Source organism: Mesoplodon densirostris, chromosome 18, assembly GCF_025265405.1.
Source record: "Mesoplodon densirostris isolate mMesDen1 chromosome 18, mMesDen1 primary haplotype, whole genome shotgun sequence".
Lineage (NCBI taxonomy): Eukaryota > Metazoa > Chordata > Mammalia > Artiodactyla > Ziphiidae > Mesoplodon > Mesoplodon densirostris.
Genome location: NC_082678.1, coordinates 38,581,103 through 38,602,315, shown reverse-complemented (window position 1 = coordinate 38,602,315; position 21,213 = coordinate 38,581,103).

The window sequence follows — 21,213 nt, the reverse complement described above, 5'->3', positions numbered from 1 at the left end:
GCGTTAGCAGAGAATCTAGTGTCTAGCTCCCATCTTCTTCCTTAATCGTCACCCACCTCCGGCGGGTGAGAGCCAGCCTATGCATCCAGGTCAGCTTAAAGGAATGGGACCCCGACCTGGCGCATAAGCTGGGGGGCTACCTAGGAAGTGGAAGCCAAGAGAGGGAGGACCCCAAGTGCAAGACGGCAGGTCGGCCAGGCCAGGGGTGAAGATGGAGTGCCAGGGTCTTGGTAAAAGCCTCAGCTGTCCTCAGCAGACAGATCCTACCCGACAGCTCCTCTCTCTAAAGCAAAGCCCAGAACAGAGCTGGGGATGAGCAGGAGGGGGGAGGGGAGGGGAGCAGAGGAAGGCAGAGCAGGGTGCTTGGCTGAGTAACCCTACCCCGAACACCTAAAGAGGGGCCAGGTGACAAGACGAACAATCCCGGGAGCATTAGCTGGGCTAACACAAACACTGCCCTCCACCCTTCCCACCCTCAGCAAACAGACAAGCACAAACCAAACAAAGCATCAGTGAGGGGAGAGGCACCTGCCTCTCTGTCATCCACTGAGCAAGTGACCGTGCACGTGCCGTGAGCCGGGCCTGGTGTGGGACAAAGGGACGAACCCAGCTTCGGCCGCGACCCCCAGGAGCTTAGTCTCTGGAGAGTTCTCAGGGAGGGAGTGGAAGGCGCATTCCAGCTTCTTCCCCAAAGTCCTCCGGTTCTAGGTACTTTGGCCACCAAACTAATTGGCCGGGAGGCAACTCTGCTGAAAAGATAAAATAACAAAAAATAAAAAAGGGACGTTAAAAAGGTCATGATGGTACATGAGAAACGAATAACAAAATTAGAAAGACTATTGCAAAATCAAAATATCTGAATACATTTAAAAGGTGTGTAGGGAATTCTCTGGCGCCAGTGGTTGGGACTCCAGGCTCTCACTGCCGAGGGGCCTGTGTTCAATCCCTGGGGGAGAACTAAGATCCCGCAAGCTGTGCAGCATGGCCCAAAATTTTTTAAATAAATAAATAAAAATTTTAAAGATTTTAAAAAATGAAAAGGTGTATAGATTCATAGCAGTACTGTGCCAATAACTTCTTTTATTTTGTGGGTTGGACCTCAGGGCTTGTCTTCCAAATCCTTCATTCATAGTATTAACTTTTTTTTTTTTTTTTTTTGCTTGGTGGTTCATCTCCTCTTTTGGCATCACGCTTTTTATGTTTTGCTAAAATCTCTTCCTTCATTAAGAGAGGTATCCGTTTCCAGATGGTGGGGGCCCAGCTTGCACCCGAGCTGTCTTGCGCCGTGAAAGCCCCTCCCCACTTGGTGCCCTGGACACATTGTCACGTGTCCTCTGACCGACGTTCCGACGTCCTACAGGAAATGGGGGTCCAGCTCTGCACCTTCGAGGCCCTCGGCCTCTTTCCCCTCCAATGCAGTGTGTTTCAAAATAAGAAACCAACTCTGGGGGCAAAGCATCGTCACCCGTCAGCTCCAGAAAGCCATCTATAACGTCACTGGCTGGAGAAAGGCTAGCGCCTTGCAGCCAGGTGAGACCAGGCACGGCTTGATCCAGGCGGCAGAATGTCTCTCCACTTGCTGTCACCACTCTTGGCAGGCTGTCTCCCCTGAAGAAGCAGACACCCCTTAAACAAGTATTCATTCCTTTATTCACAAATACTTGTTTACTACTTACCTCGGGTGAGGTGCTGGGGTGCAGAAGTGAAGAAAACAAACCCCCCTGTCTTCCCGCCTGGGATATCTCGAGAAGAAAACAAAGGCCCCCGGTAACTGTGGTCGCCTCCTCAGTGGGCCACTGGGTGACTGGAGCCAGCTGCTTGTTCAAACTCAAAGAAAAAGAAAGTGGACATTGAGATGCTGGCCCTGTTTGGCCTGATGTAGGGTTTGTGCTGATTCCTGACCCACTCGGCCTGGTTCACGTCGATCAGCCCACGTGCGGGATGCAGCCGTCCCCTCCCACCGTGAAGGTTTGAGGAACTCGGTGAGACGAGGGTGGACAAAGGGGAATCACACTGTACTGGCTTGGCCAGAAAGTTCGTTCGGGGGTTCGTCACATTTTCTGGCAAGCCCCGAATGAGCTTTCTGGCCACCCCATAGTTTGGTCCTCGGAGAGGCCTTGGGGTCAGGGCCGTGAGGAAATGGGCCCCAGGAGAGGCCCCGGGAAAGGGGTCCCAGCGAAGGCAGTGCCCAGCGGCTATGCGGACCCTCAGATGCCACCGCCCATCACCACGATGCAAGCCTGTCCTGACCGCCTGACACCTGTTGTCCCCGACTCATTGTAAGGAAGGACCTCCTTTATATAGAGACCCGGGTGAAGGTCCACTTATTACAAGACCATTAACAAGGTGAAAACCCAGGGCGTTTTACTACCTGCTCTATACACCAAGTCAGCCGCACCCCCGGAACTTCCCAGGCCGGCGCCCTCTTCAGGGCGGCAGGGCCACCCTCAGAGCTAAGTCAGTTCCTGTCAAGAGCATTTGCCTCAGCACCTTTAAAGTCAGCTGCTTTCTTCTCCAAGTAAAGTGCTTCTTGGAAGACACTTCCATTTTCTCAAGAATCGTTTAGGGAAAACTTTGGATCAAAGAGCCAGGAATGAGCCAGGCAGGTCCGTTTTCCAGTAGCCCCAACCCTAAGCTTCTGTGGGCACTGGGGTCCCTGTGCTCCCTGGCTCCCCGCCAACCACCCGGCTCCTGCCCAGACACACGGGACAGGAAAGCATCAGCCGCGAGCCGGGCTCCCCCGGAATTGTCCCTACCCCCTCATCTAGAAAGGGACACTTGGCATTCTCCGCGAGGCATTTTAATGCTAATTTGTTTAGTCCAAAAAGAGGAGCCCAAACAGATGTGGTCCATTTGGCGGGGATGTAGTGCATTTGTTAGTGCGAAAGCCTCCTTGGCAGGATGTTAAATATTACCCTGGCTATTCACGAACACTTCATATTTCAAGAAAGGAAGGGAGGCTAAGGCTGTGTCCTATAAATCAGCCTTTCGAAGAGACAGAAAGAGGCAAACATTTGATAAGTCTATGTCGTCGTGCTCGGAGATCAAAGGCGCTAACGTCTGTACTCATGCATCCGGTGTTCCGGCAGCAGCTCTGGCACACGGAGGCTGGGCCGGCTGGGGAGGAAAGGATTAGCCACTTCTGATCTGTGATCAGCCGGGTCTCGGGAGAAGTAGGAGGGTGTTACGGCTGAGTTCTGGGCTGGCTGCGGCAGGAGAGGCGGGGGGCCACCCCCTTCAGGCTCTTGCTTGGGACGGTGGTGCATTTGCTTCCTGAGTCCACTTGGAGACAAACGTGACCAGGGGTAGACCCGCAGCCCCCAGCATCGAAAAACTGAAAATACCTTGGCTGTTGGGCACAGCAGGAGGCCAGGTGGCCAGCCCCGTCTGCGGAGGGTCCCAAGCCAGCCCGGGGCTCCCTGGGTCTCAGGCTGCTCTCACCACCCTGGGCCACCCCCGGGCCTGTCCCACAGCCCCATCCCTTTACTTACTCTTGCATCCACTTTGTCTTCCCCCAGCTTCTCTTTTACACAGGGGTACCATTGGGAGCCCCAAGGAATGTGCTCCAGGAGCCCTGACCCTGGTGCCCATATGGACAAAAGGACAGTGAACACAGATGGATGGACATCTTCCTGCAAACACCACAGGTTAGAGCTGAGCCACTTGAGCACAGACCAGTGCCCACCATCTGGTGTATTCAACTATCGCCTGTGATCTAGATTTATAGGGTGGCCACTAGGATTTTCCCACCTAATTACTTGAGATATGATATGGTCCCTTAGTGATTATAATTCCTGATTCCCAGATGGATGCGGCTGGAAGGTTGGCTCCATTTCCAGGAGAGTTGAAGGAAGCAGGATGGACCCAGGGCCTCTTGCCCACCTTGAAGTGCCAACAGGTGTTCTTAAGCTGCAGGGACGTGAACAGTCTCAGCAGACACGGACAGAAATCTTTTTCTCTTTTTGGACGACACCGGTCACAGCTCCCAGACTCAGACTGGACCGTGTCATCGGCTCTCCTGGGTCAACAGCTTGCCGACTGCAGGTCTTGGGACTTTGTCTCCATAACTGCAGGAGCCAATTCCTATCAACCAGCCGATCCCTCAGTCCTCTTGTTTCTGTTCCTCTGGAGAACCCAGGCTCATCCAGATGGGTTTTGTCAGAACAAATGTGTAAGGATGAAATCTCTGCCCACGCTGACTCAAGCTTTCTCTCCCTTCCTTGTCTATGCTTCTCTGATGTAGAGGGGGCCGCCCTGTTAATTAACCTTTGTCACCTCACTGAGAAGGGCTCCTAGCAGTTTAGAAAGTCTCAGGGAGATGAGTAGGGCATGTAGACACAAGGCTTTAAAGAATTTTGATAGAGTCTTTATGTAGTCGTGAACGACTTGGTAACTTCTGGGTTTCCTTTTGGGGGGCGCCTTTTATATCTTTATATCATACGTACGTGTGACCAGAACTACCCAGACAGATGTTGCCTGGGCTGAGAAGTAAAACGTATTTATATGTCAGTTTTATAGCCTCTTCCCAAAGCACTGTCTTTGTCTGTGGATTATGGGCAGCCAACTAGCATTAGATTTAGAAAGACTGATGGTTACTCATAGAGCCTAGCATGGTGCCCTATGTCTAGAGCAGCAAGATTAACGTTTTTTGTTTTGTTTTGGTTTGGTTTTTCTTTTTTGCGGTACGCGGGCCTCTCACTGTTGTGGCCTCTCCCGCTGCGGAGCACAGGCTCCGGACACGCAGGCCCAGCGGCCATGGCTCACGGGCCCAGCCGCTCCGCGGCATGTGGGATCCTCCCGGACCGGGGCATGAACCCATGTCCCCTGCATCGGCAAGCGGACTCTCAACCACTGTGCCACCAGGGAAGCCCAAGATTAACATATTTTAAGGTGTAGGAGTTGAGGCCCTTGCCACCTAGCAAATGGACACATGCCTGTACAATTTTGCAAACCATTTCAGAGGGTCCATGGATCCCCCTGGTCTCTAATACGGGGAGGTGGCTCTCAACAGATTTTCCCTCGCTCTTTTCAAGTGCCTTAGTCATGCTGACACATGTCTTATCTCAGGCCAACTGCTTCAGAAATTTCAAAGAGCATATACACCCGTTCCCCCCACACACCGATGGAGAAATCATGCATTTAGGAGGCAGACAGATCCGAGTTTGAATTCGGCTCTGACCCTGGGCAGGGCTCTGTTCCCACCTCTACGAGTTTCCATCTGTAATGCGGTACAACTCCTGCCATTTCAGAAGCTGGTGAGGGAGGCTCGGGACGGGACTGGAGTAAGTAATTCACGTGCTTTGCTCTGTACTGTGCCGCCCCACTGAACTGTCGGACGAATGATCTTCCGGAATTGCCCGGCTGTTCTGGCCCCGAGCAGACACAGCCCGCGGCTCTGAAGTAGAGCAAGATTGGAAACAGAACGGTGATGTTTCCGCGTGTGGGGTACAGGCGGGCGGGCGGTTTGCCCTGCAGGGGGTCTGGCTCTGTGTTCCCACCGCCCCCCTCCTCGCAGGTCCTTTCTGTTTCTGTTTCGACGCCTGAGTTCATCTTCACCCAACAGTGCCTCCTATAGGGGACCCCGGTCTTCTACTCACCCTGCTTCCTCCTAAAATCTGTACTGGGCGTTCAAGACATCGTACTTCTGTCGTTGTTTTTCAAGGGTGAGCGTGTACTGTTCACGGCGTCAGACGGCATCTGCTACAGAACTTGTGTATGGAGTTGAATCGTCGTCCATTCCACTTTCCTTTCCTCTACACGTGCCCCTGAGTTCTCCTGGTCCCTCCTTCCTGCAGGAGCTATGACTCAGGGCCAAATCAGCCCTGACTTCCTCCCCATTTGTATTAGCTTCCTAGGGCTGCTGTAACGAATTGCCACATGCTGGGGGCCTTAAAAACAACAGAGATGTGTTCTCTCGCGGTTCTAAAGGTCTGAAGTCTGAAGTCAGTCGGTATCAAGGGCTGAAATCAGGGTGTCAACAGGAGTAACCTCCCTCCGAAGTTTCTAGGGGAGAATCCTTCCTTGCTTCCTCCAGCTTCTTGTGGCTGCTGGTGTGCGTTGGTTGATGGCTTCATGACCATCACACTCCAGTCTTGGCCTCCTTTCTCACACAGCCCTGTCCCGTGTGTGTGTGTGTGTGTGTGTGTGTGTGTGTGTGTGTGTGTGTGTGTGTGTGACATCTCCCCCACCCCCGCCCTCTCTCCTAGAAGGACGTGTACATCCTTAGCCAGATCCCACCCAGATAATCCAGGTTAGCCCACCCATCTCAACATCCTTAAGTTAGTCACATCTTTTGCTATGTAATAGTCACAGTCTCTGGGGAGTAGGGCCTGATATCTTTGGGGGACATTTTTCAATGTCATTATCAGCACCTAAAACTCCAGCCATTCATCTGTTCAATACTTGCCAGATAATCCCTGCCCACAGCCCCTCTCCACGAGAGCTCAGCTCCCCCCCGAGACCATCTCAACCCTGTGTTTATCCCTTTTTTTCTCTTCACATCCCCTGCCGTCATCCTCCCGGACAACAGCATCCATTTTTAATGAACTGGTGACTCCCTTTGATCTGACAGCCCTCAGCCTCCCCACCAACTTGAGCTCCAGCCTCACACCCCACCTCCACCTGCCAGCAGGCCTGCGTCCCTAGGTCCCCTGTTCCCTCCACACGGGTCTGCAGCAGGCGCTGGATGGGACACACGGTTGCTCACCTCGAATCTCCGCATCTGCCCTCTTCCTTTCCCGGTCTTTTTGTGGACAGCCCCATCGGTGTATTCGTTGGTATGTGTTTCCTAGAGCTGCTGTAACAAATGACCACAGACTTGGTGGCTTAAAGCAGCGAAGTTTATCCTCTCGCAGTCCTGGAGGTCCCAGCGTGGGCAGGCCTGGCTGGCTCCCGAGTCTCCGGTGGAGGGTGGGCCCCTGGCCTCCTTCAGCTTCTGGGGATCCCTCGGCTCATGGCAGCAAAACTCCAGGCTCTGCCTCTGCCTTCACTGGCCTCTCTTCCATGTCATCCTCTTCTAAGGACACTTGTCATTGGATTTAGGGCCCGCCCTGATCCAAGATGATCTCAGCTCAGAATCCTTACCTTAATTACATCTGTAGTGACCCTTTATTCAAATAGAGTTGCATTCACAAGTTCCAGGTGGACATACCTTTTGGGAGACCGCCATTCAGACCCCTGCACCTCTCCAACTTCCAAATCTGAAAATCACAGCATGCTGCAGGGCGTGGGAGCTGCTTGCTGCAGCCAACAAAGGGCCAGGTGATGCAGTCTGGGAATCCTGAGGAAATAACTCCCAACGGATGGACCTTGACCAATGCGGGACAAGAGAAGGAGGAAACCCCCTCCAGTGGTAGATAAACCCCCATCCCTTCCTGTGGACCTCCTTCCACTCTTCTGAAGAAGGCTAGTGAAAAAAAAAAAGATAAAATAAAATAAAAATAAAGAAGGCTAACGAGCCAGCATGCCTACCTCTTCCAAGCTCTTCTCCAAGTCGCCCACAAAGTACAGCCTCTCCTCTCTCCTTCCCTGGCCTCACTTCCCATGGCCGCTGGTCCGCACCCTGTGGGCTTGTGCCTCTTCAGGAGATTGTTAGCATGTTGCTGCTCGCCTCAAACCTTGTTTTCCAGAGGAATCAAGCTGCGACTCTGTACAGCTGTGCCCTGAGTTCCCTTCGAAGGGGCTAGGGTTAGGATGTTAGCTGTGGGCTTTATGTATATGGCCTCTATCATGTTGAAGAAGCTCCTTTCTATTCTTAGTTTATTGTGTGCTTTTTATCATGAAAGTGTGTGGAATTCTGTCAAATGTTTTTTCTGCATCAATTGAGATGACCATGAGTGTTTTTTAAAATTTTTCCTTCATTATATATATATATATTTAACATCTTTATTGGAGTATAATTGCTTTACAATGGTGTGTTAGTTTCTGCTTTATAACAAAGTGAATCAGTTATACATATACATATATCCCCATATCCCCTCCCTCTTGCATCTCCCTCCCACCCTCCCTATCCCACACCCCGAGGTGGTCACAAAGCACCGAGCTGATCTCCCTGTGCTATGTGGCTGCTTCCCACTAGCTAGCTATTTTACATGTGGTAGTGTATATATGTCCATGCCACTCTCTCACTTTGTCACAGCTTACCCTTTCCCCTCCCTGTGTCCTCAAGTCCATTCTCTAGTAGGTCTGCGTCTTTATTCCCATCCTGCCCCTAGGTTCTTCATGACCATTTTTTTTTTTTTGGATTCCATATATATGTGTTAGCATACGGTATTTGTTTTTCTCTTTCTGACTTACTTCACTCTGTATGACAGACTCTAGGTCCATCCACCTCACTACAAATAACTCAGTTTCGTTTCTTTTTATGGCTGAGTGATATTCCATTGTATATATGTGCCACATCTTCTTTATCCATTCATCTGTCGATGGACACTTAGGTTGCTTCCATGTCCTGGCTATTGTAAATAGAGCTGCAGTGAATGTTGTGGTACATGACTCTTTTTGAATTATGGTTTTCTCAGAGTATATGCCCAGCAGTGGGATTGCTGGGTTGTATGGTAGTTATATTTTTAGTTTTCCTTTATTATATTAATGGAATGTGTTACACTGATTAATTTTCATATTTTGAACCACCCTTGCATTCCAGGAATAAATGCTGCTTGGTCATGGTGTATAATCCTTTTAATATATTGCTAAATTCACTTGCTATTATTTTATTGAGGATTTTTGCATCAGTATTAATAAGGGATAATTTTACTGCATCCTATACATTTTGGGTTTTTTTTTCATTTGTTTCAAGGTATTTTTAAGTTTCCCTTATGATTTAATCTTTGACCCATTGGTTGTTTGAGAATGTGCTGTTTAATTTCTACACATTTGTGAAATTTCCTATTTTACTTCTACCGTTGATTTCTAGTTTCATTCCATTGTGTCCAGAAAAGATACTTTGCATGATTTCAGTCTTTTAAAATTTATTAAGATTTGTTATGTGACCTAACATACAGTCTATCCTAAGAATGTTCCACATGCTCTTGAGAAAAATGTGTATTCTGCTGCTGTTGGGTAAGGTATTCTGTATGTCTATTAAGTCCAGTTGGTTTATATTGTTGTTCAAATCCTCTATTTCCATATTTATTGATCATCTGTCTGATGATTCTGTCCATTATTGAAAGTGGGGTATTGAAGTCTCCAACTATCACTACATAACTCTCTTTACTTCTGTCGATCTTTGCTTTATAAATTTTAGGGGGAGGGTGTCTGTTGTTCAATACACATATGATTTTAATTGTTATATCATCTTGATGAATTGACCCTTTTATCAATATATAATGTCCTCCTTTGTCTCTTATAACAATTTTTAAATTTAAAGTCTATTTTGTCTGATGATAGTATATCACTATCTCTTTTGGTTTAACTATTTGCATAGAATACCTTCATTCTTTCACTGTCAACCCATTTGTGTCTTTAGATCTAAAGTGAGGCTCTTCTGGACAACACATAGTTGGATAATGTTTTCTTTATCCACTCTGCCAATATCTGCTTTTTGAAGGTCTAATCCATTTACATTTAATGTAATTACTTATAAGGAAGGACATCTGCCATTTTGCTATTTGTGTTCTGTATGTCTTTTTTTTTTTTTTTTTTTTTTTTTTTTTTTTTGCGATACGCGGGCCTCTCACTGCTGTGGCCTCTCCCGCTGCGGAGCACAGGCTCCGGACGTGCAGGCTCAGCGACCATGGCTCACGGCCTCAGCCGCTCCGTGGCATGTGGGATCCTCCCAGACCGGGGCATGAACCCGTTTCCCCTGCATCGGCAGACAGACTCTCAACCACTGCGCCACCAGGGAAGCCCTGTATGTCTTATAGATTTTTTGGTCCCTCATTTCCTCCATTGCTACCTTCTTTTATGTTTAGTTGATTTTTTCGTAGTGACACACTTTGATTTCCTTCTCACTTCCTTTTGTGTATATTTATAGATCTTTTCTTCATGGTTACTATGATACATTTAAAATCTTAAAGTTATAACAATCTAATTTTAATTGCTATCAACTTAACTTCAGTAGCACATACTCTGCTCTTATACAATTCCTTACCCACCTCTTTAATGTTGTTGTTGTTACAAACTACATCTTTCTACACTGTGTGTCCAACATCATATTATGTTGATTTTTATGCATTTGTCTTAAAACATGTAGAAAATAAAAATAACAATAATACTGGCTTTTATATTTGCCCATGTATTTACTTTTATCAAAGATCTTTGTTTATCCAGCTTTAAGTGGCTCTCCAGCATCCTCTCATTTCAGCCTGAAAGAGTCCCTTTATTATTTCTTGTAGGGCAAGCCTGAATTCACCAAAACAAACTTTCTCTGGAATTACCCAATGAGATCTAATTGCTTGAATCATTACTTAGGTAGTACCTGTGTTTATACTCAGGAGTCCTTGAGGCCAAAGACAGATGGAAGGTCATGAAAAGCTGCCTTCAAAGGTCAATAATTCCTTCCTGGATGGGGCAAAGGCTCACCAAGGTCTCTTCTGGATCTTTGCTCCTCTGGTGCCAACTCTGTGCAGGAATCATTCAGGCTTCCTCGGTTGCTTTAGGAAATAACTATTTGTTTCTGAGCCACCAGAGAGGAGGCCTGGGGAGGGGGAAGAGATTCCTTGGGTACAGCTGTCTCCGTTTCCAACCGAATTCCCCCTATGTATCCATGTATTAAATTAATCTGTCCTTTTCACTTTTATAATGAATAGATACCTTTATAATATCTACACTTAAAGCTATCAAGATGGTCCTGGAGATTGTGAGCTGTATGAAGGCATGGACTGCATTTCTGTTACTAGCACAGGGCCTAGCCACAGGGGTAACTCAAGAAAGGACAAATAAATGAATGAATAGATGAATCAGCTAAGGCTTTGATCTAGTGAAAAATCCAGAAACTCACTTACTTTATAATCTAGGGGCTCCAAAGCAGACCACAGACTGACATAACAGAGTATTTAAGTGGCCATTAAGTAAGCTATTACTCTAATGCAGTAACCCAACGTGCTTAATTACTTTAATTACTTCGAGCACCAACAATTTGTTGGCCACCTACTATCAGTCTGGGACGGTGCCTGGCGCCAGGGCAGGGTTGGAGGAGGGTTTACATGAAGTGGGAGAGTTGGTGTATGGATGGTGATGTGTACAAATAGGGGAACGTGAGCCGTGCACAAGCGGTCTGGGCGTCTCCCCAGAGGCGGCTGGATTGGGAGGCTCTTGCGTGGTGGGGAGGAGGCAGTGGGGATCAAGCTCTGTCTGGCCCCTTTTGCTGCAGTTTAGATAACCTTCGCTTTGCTGAAAATCAGTGCTTGTGCCTGTAAACAAGAGTCAGAAGTCCTCTTGCTCTCAGGAGCTCTCTGGAAGGAACAGGGGTTTGTAAAGTTCAGAGGCTGGCAGTTGGATTTCCTCCGTCTGATCTACCTTTGTTTGGCTCAGATATTAATGACTCCCAAAGCTGTTCTTAAATTTTATTTCAAACATGTAACTTTTAAAATCTCCTCACATATAAAATGCAGGCAATTTCACATAAGGATCCAGTTTTCTAACTTTGCTGGGAAAAATCGGGAGATCTGGCAACAGCGACCCACTAGCCCAGAGTGGCGTCTGCTGCTTTCCTGTTCACTCAGCCTCTCAGTCGTTTCTAACCTGGCCAGGCTTGGTCTAAACTGCCTGCCAAGTTTCAGGACGGGTATCTGAACAGGAGACGTTCACGTGATTCTCATGAGCGAATGCCCGTGGGGGTGGAGGGCGGGAGAGTTAGATCAGAACATCTGAGTGTGTTTTCAGCCCCAGAGGTTCCAAAGGTGCCCCCTCTCCACTTCCTCATCTGAGAATCACGGGCCATCATGAGCTACAGAACAGAGGAGAGCACTGGGGCAAGGCAGAGGGCTGTGACAGTCATTTATTTACGTGTGATGAGGAGAGTAGCATCCCTTAAAGCCAGCACGGGTCTGGCATTGCTCTCAGCCCTGACAGAATTACCGACCCATTTTACAGATGGAAACTGAGGCACAGAGACATTAGTAACTTTTCAAAGAGCCCTAGGATGGCAGGTGACAGAACCAGACAGCCTTGTCCACATGAAATCAGAGTTGAGAACCACAGGTGCCCACAACCAAGAACCATGGAAAGTCTTCCAGTGGAAGAGTGACAGGTAGAAATCGGTGTTGGTGAGCGCAGTTAATCAAGATGGGCAGAGCAGAGCCTGCAGTTTAAACACTCATTGAACTGATGGTCAAACAATTTCCACAAAGAGCTTTTACTCCAGAACAGTGTGTTACTTTCAACATACTGGTAACCTCCTCGGGACACAGTCTTAGGGAAACCAAGTAAGAGGCAGCTCTGGGTTGTACAGACCAACCTCATTTTTTAGGTAGATTCACCTCTGTGCGGTTGCACCTTTCAGATGGATACGGGATTGAAAGTCTGATACTGGCCCCTGGAATTTTGAGAGGTGGGCAGACCACTATGGAGACAAAGCCCACCTTCAATGTCATAACTAATTGTCATGGGTGGCCGATGGAAGTCAGCCTCACTATTTTATACTCATACTCTTACTTCACAAAAAGTACCAGGCGTTCCTATTTCAAACGGGTTTCCCAAAGGCTCAAAGTTAAGAAATTCATCAAGCGCTAATGGAAGTCAACAGGAAACCCATCTTCCTCCTAAGGCCAGTTTTTCCAGTAATGCACTTAGCAAAGCCAGGGAAATGGCCGGCGGCGTTTATGACAACGGGAAAACTCACTTATCTGTTACTTCAGCCTCTTTGTGGACTGTTGGGAATCGGAGATGAGGCATAGGTTATGAAGGTGATCTCCAGAGGGAGAAAGTGAAAAGTGGAAAAGAAGGGTCGGAAATGGAAGAGGAGAACACGTCCATAGTGAAGTGGATGTGACATTAGAGTCCACACGACACTGTACTCAGTTACTTCCCGCCACTTGAAGAGGGACTGGCTTGAAATACCTGAGAGCTGTACACAGACCTTTGGGAGATAAGTTATAAGAAGCACTGGTGCCCCCAGGTACCTCTGAAGATTTTCTCTTCGATTAAAACAGGATTCCTCTCTAGCCAATAAGTCAGGAGGATCTGGTTCAAAGGCTCTCAGGCTGCCACCTGCTACTTCAAAAGCGCTTTCAATCCCCTGAGCGATTGACTATAGGACATTTGCACTCCTGGGTGCAGTTTCTACCATTTTCTAGACATGCTGTCTCTCTCTCTCTCTTTTTTTTTTTTTTTTGCATTATGCAGGCCTCTCACTGCTGTGGCCTCTCCCGTTGCGGAGCACAGGCTCCGGACGCTCAGGCTCAGCGGCCATGGCTCACGGGCCTAGCCGCTCCGTGGCATGTGGGATCTTCCCGGGCCGGGGCACGAACCCGTGTCCCCTGCATCGGCAGACGGACTCTCAACCACTGCGCCACCAAGGAAGTCCCATGCTGTCTCTCTCTGCCTGAAGGAAGGAGCAGTCTGTGAAGGTGGGCTTCAGTACAGACCTGATGGATATTTGTCAGCCTTTACGGCTGTGATGTGGAAGTGGGACAAAAAAAAAAAAATGGTCGTATTTTGATGGCTGAAAAATACAGATAGGTCAGGATTTTAAGGACATTGATAAGGAATCTGGATTTGGGTTCTACATTTAATAGTAAACGTTGAAATGACTGAAAATTCCCCATCTGTGTTGCTGCAGGTACTCTGCCATCCTATAAACAGGGCCTATAAACTACAAAAAGGTTATCCTAGAAACGTGTAAAAGTACGCTAAAGCACACTAATTATTAGAGAAATGCAAATTAAAAAGAAAAAAACACAGTGAACTCACCCATTAGGATGGCCGTTATCAGAAAAAATAAAATAACAAGTGTTGGTGAGGGTGTGGAAAAAGTGGAACTCTTGTGCTCTGCTGGTAGTAAGGTAAAATGGAGTAGCTGCCATGGAAAACGGTATGGCGGTTCCTCAAAAAGTGAAACAAGAGAATTACCGTAGGATCCAGCAATTCCTCTTCTGGGTAGATATCCAGAATAATTGAAAGGAGGGTCTTGAGGAAGTATGGGTACACCCTTGCTCGTAGCAGCATCATTCATAATAGCCCAAAGGTGGAAGCAAATCCACTGTCCATTGATGGATAAACAGATGAACAAAATGTGGTTTATACAATGGAATATTATCCATCCTTAAAAAGGAAAGAAATTCTGACACATGGTACAACATGGATGACCCTTGAAGACACAATCTGAGTTAAATAAGCCAGACACAAAAGGTCAAATACTGCACGATTCTGCTTAAATAGGTACCTACAGTAGTCAAATTCATAGAAAGAGAAAGTAGAATGGTGGTTGCCAGGGGCCGGGGGAGGGGGAAGAGGGAGTTATTATTTAATGAAGCAGAGTTTTGGTTTTGCAAGATGAAACGATTTCAGGAGATTGGCTGCATAGCAGTGTCAGTGTAGCTAACACTACTGAACTGTACATTAAGAAATGGTTAAGTTGTGGGGCTTCCCTGGTGGCGCAGTGGTTGAGAGTCCGCCTGCTGATGCAGGTGACACAAGTTCGTGCCCCGGTCCGGGAAGATCCCACATGCCGCCGAGCGGCTGGGCCCGTGCGCCAAGGCCGCTAAGCCTGCGTGTCCAGAGCCTGTGCTCCGCAACGGGAGAGGCCACAACAGTGAGAGGCCCGTGTACCGCAAAAAAAACCAAACAAAAACAAACAAAAAAAAGAAATAGTTAAGATGTAAAGCTTATGTTATGTATTTTTACCACAATTCAAAATAAAAAGAGAACAAAACAAAAAAAAATACCCTAAGGCAGTGGTTCTCAAACTCAGGCACACATCAGAAGCTACCCTGGGGAGTCTTGCTACAACACAGACTACTGGGCCCTGCCCCCAGAGTTTTGGGTTTCTTTTCTAACGAATTCCCAGGTGATGCTACTGCTGCTGGTCCAAGGACCACACTTTGAGAACCACTGCTCCAAGGGTTCCATAAAGTGTAGCTATTTTTTCTTCCCAAAACAATGGGAATTTGCTGAAATTTTCACCAATAACACCTAGCACCTTTGTAGAAATAAGCTCAGTCTCAATGAGGTGGAATTTAATCATCGCCAAACTTGTACAATGTGTCAGGCACGTTATTAGACACCTTATATGCATTTTAATTCAGTCCTTACAGACTAATTCATTTATTCAACAAATACGCATTGAAAGCCTACCCAGGGCCCTATGCCAGGTGTTCGTTCAGTGATAAACAAAGCAAGTATGTTCCTAGCCAAGGGCGGTGGGGTGTACAGTGATACAGTGAATGAACAAACAAAATAACGACAACAGTTATAAATTACTGAAAGCGCTGGGAGGAAACAAAGTGGAGCTGAGCTCAGAGAAGACCTACTTTTGATAAAATGATCAGACAAGGGCTCTGAAGGTGTGATATTTAAACTGAAAACTAGGGATTAGAAAGAGCCAGTCATGCAAAATGGAGGGAAAGAGCAATTAAAAGGAGAGGAATCAGCATGTGCAAAGGGCATGTGATGGGCGTGGGAGGGGGGACTTGGGATATTTAAGAAGTTGATAAAGGCCAGTGTGGCTGGGCTGTCATGGTCATTGGAGTGTAGAACAAGATGAGCTGGGAAGGTCAGTAGAGCTGCAGCAGGTGGGGTTTGTAAGCTGGGGTAAAGGGTGAGGATTTTATACACATATTGGGGAAACACTAGTGGCTTGTGAGCAGTGTCAAGGAAGACCCAATTGTCATCCGAATCTAATGCTGCTTAGACCTCATGGAAAATTCAGACAGAAGCATATCCACTGGATTTGACTTCCGAGGGAAGCAGCGTGTCTTCGTCAGCTCAAGCTGCTGTAACAAAATCCTATACACTGGTTGGCTTCAACGACAGACATTGTTTTCTCACCATCCTGGAACTGTGAGAGTTCTGGAACAGGCCGGGAAGTCCAAGATCAAGATGACGGGCGATTCAGTGGCTGGTGAAGACTCTCTTCCTGCCTTGCAGACGGCCACCTGCTGCCATGTCCTCACTTGGTGGGAGTGGGGGTGGGAAGGAGGAAAGGGGGAGTGTGTGTGAGCCCTGTGGTGTCTGTTCTTCTTGGCAACATGAAATAAAGTATACACTAGTTAATTTTTTTTAACTTAGAAAGGGTGAAAGCAAATATAAGTGTGTTATTTCTCAAAGCAAGGAGTCAAATACTGTCTAGAAGTAAGATATGTAGTTTAGAAAGTTATTTTCTTTTTATTTTCTTCTTAACTTTAGCAGAATCTTTTAGGAAACCGTACTCCCGGGGATAAAGAGACATTTATTACTTCAATAATTCCTTCATTTTCAAATGGAAGTTATCTATAGTTAGCATTTTAAAAAACTCACACACACACACACACACACACACACACACACACACTGACATGGAATGATCACCCATATCATGGCATTACTATTTACTTAATGCTCCCATTTGAAAAAAGAAAGACACAGTAATGTATACTCGTTTACTTGTATTTGCATAAAATGTTTAGCAACAGTGGTTGCCTTTGGAGAGAGAAACTTGAGGATCTGGGTTAGAGAGTCATACTCTACTCTGTATTTCTTACAGATTTTTCAGTGTATGCATAAGCTGTTCATTGTTTAGAAAAAAAAAGATGGGACTTCCCTGGTGGTCCAGTGGGTAAGACTCTGTGCTCCCAATGCAGGGGGCCCAGGTTCCATCCCTGGTCAGGGAACTAGATCCCACATGCATGCCACAACTAAGAGTTCACATGCTGCAACTAAGACCTGATGCAAATAAATAAATAAATAAATAAATAAATAAATATTTTTAGAAAAGAATAACTGGCATTATAGAGAGGAAATAAGAGGTGAGAAAGTAGGACCTGCACATGTGTTTGGCTCTGAAAAGGAACAAAAAACAAACAAAAATATATATATACACTGTGTATATACATATATAGGAGTGTGTTTGGATACTGATTTGAACCATACCATAGAGAGGGAGGGACACAGGTCAGGTCGGGTTCCTGGGTTGGGACCAACACCTGTAGAAGGAAGAGGAGGGGGAAGGCTTGGGCAGGGGCCGATCCCAGCTGTGACATGGGCCCCACGTCCTCTGCCAACTGGGCAGGAAGCCCTCAGAGATGCCGGGAGCCTGCTGGGACGACCAGACCTTTTCTCCCTGCTCCGTCATTGGATGGGGCCCTCCTGGAAAGGGGCGTGACTTCCGGCCCTCAGTCTGGAGGTGCTGACAGCCGGAGGCCATGTGCTGACAGCACTCCCACAGCTGGGGCAACGTGTCCTTCACTAACGGGGTCTGGCTGGCACATCCGTGTCCACACCGCAGAGACTGGTGTCAGGGACAAGGAGATGGGAGGGGAGAAGGGCTGAGGTCCAGAGCAGTACTGGGGGTCAGTGTGGGTCACGCTGGCCCGCAGCTTCTTCCACTGCAACGAGAGGGAAGGAGGAGGGGTAGGAAGGAGTTGGGTGAGTGCTAATGTGCGTGGACGTCTGGTGGTAGGAAGGTGTAGATAATCCCCGTCAGCATCTGCGTCCTCAAAGAGGCTTTGAGAAATGCTGGAGGGATCAAAGGTAAGAAACGCTGTCTCAGGAGCTGGGAAGTGGGCCTCCTGGGGACATTGAGGAGAGTTGCGCCCTTATGTGCCTGTGGAAGGCTGTGGTGGGGAAGTTGAAGCAGGACAAATCATCCCTAAGGCACGATCTCTTCCCGCACCTCAGCAGCTCAGGCCCAGAAGGTTGAAGGCAGGACTGGCCTTGGATTTCCACGGCCCTGAGAGCTTAAGGGAGGAAGAGGGGGCTGGAGGCTTCTGTAGGAGAGGAGCTCAGGCTCAGGAGAGGTGTGGAACTTATTCAAAGTCGCACAGCCGGTAAGTGGTTGGGAACCAGATGAGAGAAAGTAATGCAGCCCTGGCGTACCAAAGTCAGGGGCCTGGCCGGAAGACAAGGCACACTCCTGCTGGGAAATGTGGCAACTACTTAAAAGATGCTGGAGGGGAGAACACAGGGAGGGCACGTGCCTTGACGCTGGAAAGGGGAGGTGTCGTCACCACCCTAGGCCCGCAGAGGCCAGGTGGACAGCCATTCCAGAACCTGGTGACAGCAAGGCTGTGTGGGAGGGCTTCCCAACAGGAGCTGTGTCTTGCAGGACAGGAAGCCACCGGCCTTTGATGACCCAGCGGAGAGGGAGCCTGGGGCATAAATACCTGTTCTGCAGTCTCCCCACCACGCCCTGCCCCTTGGCCGAGGGCAAGGGAAGCTGTGGGCCCAGAGCAGGGGACCATGAGCGCCAGGGAGCTGGAATCAGCACACGACCTTGACTCCTCTGGACACCAGCCACCAATGCAATCCGGGCACCAAACTTCTTTTATCCATAAGACAAGAGCCATCATCCCTCTTCTGTGATGTGCAGAGGGCTCCTCTTAGACGGCCGCGCTCCTGCGACGTCGCGAGGCGATGTGTCCAACTAAGCCCGGTGGGCACACGGTCCCCGAGGTGCAGCTGGAGTGCAGCCTGGGAAAGGGTTTCCTCTCGGCGGAGCCCTCAGGCCACGCGGTGTCAGATCCCGCGTCTGCCTGGCCAGCCGGAGCTTCGGGCCCGGGCAAAGGCCCGCCTCTGGCCGGCAGCTCCCCGCAAGGAGAGAGCGGGTCCGGGGCGCGCCGGGGACAGGTTCCCTCCTCTGGGCGCTGGGGCGCCGCGACCCTCTCCCCACCGCCGCAGCCGTCGGAGCGACCCCTGCGGGCGGGCATCTGGGCGCAGTGGGGCACAGGGCGGAGCGAGCCTGCAGTCGCCAACCCGGGGCCCGCCTCGCTGCGGAGTCGTGGGGGCGGGGGGGGGGGGAACATGGGTTTCGGGCTCCGGGCCATCAGCTCAGGCAGCCCAGGAAGTGCGACCCTTGCGGCGGGCAGCTGGGGGGCCCGGCCCCCGGGGGTGCTGGAGGATCGGTAGGCGGAGCGGCGGGGGCTCGAGCCCAGAACCAGAGAACCTTCAGGCGGAAGATATCGTGGGCATCTTTTGGTTCAAGTATCCTACTCTACAGGCGGGGAATTTTAGGGCCAGAGAGTGACCCGACGGGGGTCGTGGGCAGCAGGACCTGGGGGAAGAGGGACAGGGGGTGGCCCCTGGGGCGGCCTGTGCGTTTCTGAGGGAGAGGGGCTGCCTGCCACGTTAGCCCGACCGAGGCCCGAGGCGAGCACCCCATTAGGTAAGCGCAACAAACCAACAGAAAGAAAACATAAACCCTAAAGTTGTGCTCAAATTCAATTCGCTCCTTTGCGGGTTTCCCGAGGGCAAAACTTCTGAATAAGTTTATCCAAGGGAACCCTTTCTCCGGGTCTGGGTGGCCGCGTTTTGCTGACGGCCAGGCTCGGGCGTGGGGCACCCCTGACTGCTGAGACATGATTGCGGGCAGAGGCTCCAGCTGGGTTCACGGTCAGCCTCGCCACCAGCTCCGCAGAGGGTGGCCTCGGGTTGCGCCTCCGCAGAACGTGCAGCGGCCCCCACGCCTGGAGATTTCGGGGCGCGTCTCTGGGCTCCAGAGCGCAGCGAGCGGACCAGGCCAGTGGGCGGAAGGGTCAGAGCGCAGGGTCACAGTACAGGTCCGCTCCGCCCCGCCCCACGTAATGGTCCGCCGGGCGCTGCTCAGGTCCGGATCACCGGGCGCATCAGGCCGCGGAGCCCAGCTCTGCGCGTTGCCGATTGCTCGGCGGTCGGGGCCGAACGCGCTCGGGTGGCCTCGGCGGCGACTTGGCCCGGGGGGCGCTGGGCTCCGCGGAACTCTCCGGGCAATTTCGGATGCCCATGTCTTTGCTTCCTCTCTCTCCTTCCTTTCACCCCCGGAAAAAAAGTCCTAAATATAGCCGGCGGACTCGCTCACTCTTTTTTCTTTTACACTGGACTTTGCTAACCCGCAGGACAGGGACCATTTTTGTTAGGATTATCAAAAAAACAGAAAAAAAAATTTAAGCCATTGCATTCACACCCAACCAGGCCTGAAGTTAGCCATGTGGGAGCTACAATTCGCCTGAACACGCACAAATCATAAACCACTATTCCCCTCCCCCCAAATCCACAGAAGTTCACAAACTCTAAGCCGCCTCAGGATAGGAGGGACTTCATTTCCCCCCGAAATAATGTGAATTTGAAGAAACCCTTCGGAGACACTAACATTTTCCCTGTCGCTTAAAAAGAAAAGAAAAGAAAAAAAAGCCCGGCTAAGCTAACGCTCAAATATATTCTCATGTTTTAGAAGTTTAAAATAAACTTATAATAAGTTAATGTAATTTAAAAAACTAAGGGTAGATAAATCACTTCCGAAGAAGGAGAGGGGAAAGAAAATTTCCCTGCGAATATAAAAGGAGGAGGAAATCCTCCTAAATTATTTTCCCCTCAGCCATTCTATAAGAAGATGTCTTGGGCTTGAGAGTTACCAGGGGGTCGCGCAGAGCACAGCTGGGCGCGGGGGCCCGGTGGGGGGCCGCAGGGTCACCCGAACCCTCCCGGGTCGCCGCCCCCTCTCTCGATCAGAGATGTTCACGGCCTCTGCTCACGGGCTTCCTCTGTGTGCTCCCGACGGAGGGGAACCGGGCCCGGGGCGGGACTGCGGGACTCAGGACACTACCTCGAGAGGGGACAGCGAGGGGACAGCGCAGCAGGGGGCCCGGGGCTTGGTGGTTCCGCCGCCCGCGCGGACCGGGAAGGTAGCGGGGGCAGCGCTCAGCCGGGGGCCGCGTGAGGGTCGGGATCGGAAGGAACGTTCTGTCCCGGAACCGCGCGGGGCCAGGCGTGGGAGGCCCGCAGGCCCCTCCGGGTCGCCGGCATCCAGAACTTCCTGAGTGCCACCGTGGTGACTGGAGCACCCGAGCTTCCAACCGGAACGCGGGGCAAGAATGCAGCAGAGGGCGATCCCCGCCCCGCCCGGGAGGGTCACTTTGCGGAGGAAAACCCGGGAGAGAGGCTTGGAGTGGACTTGAAGTGCAACTCGGGGATCGATTTGCTCCGAGTTGACGTTTGACTTAGAAAAAAACATAGGTGGTAAAAAAAAAAAACAACACCTAATAATTCGTGTAACAGGTCAGCAAACCGAACCGTATCCTAAATGAAGGCGAATGTTGGCTTTGATATTTATTCATGGGAAGGGAGAACATTTTCTTCACCTAACGTCCTCAGCACCCTCATATC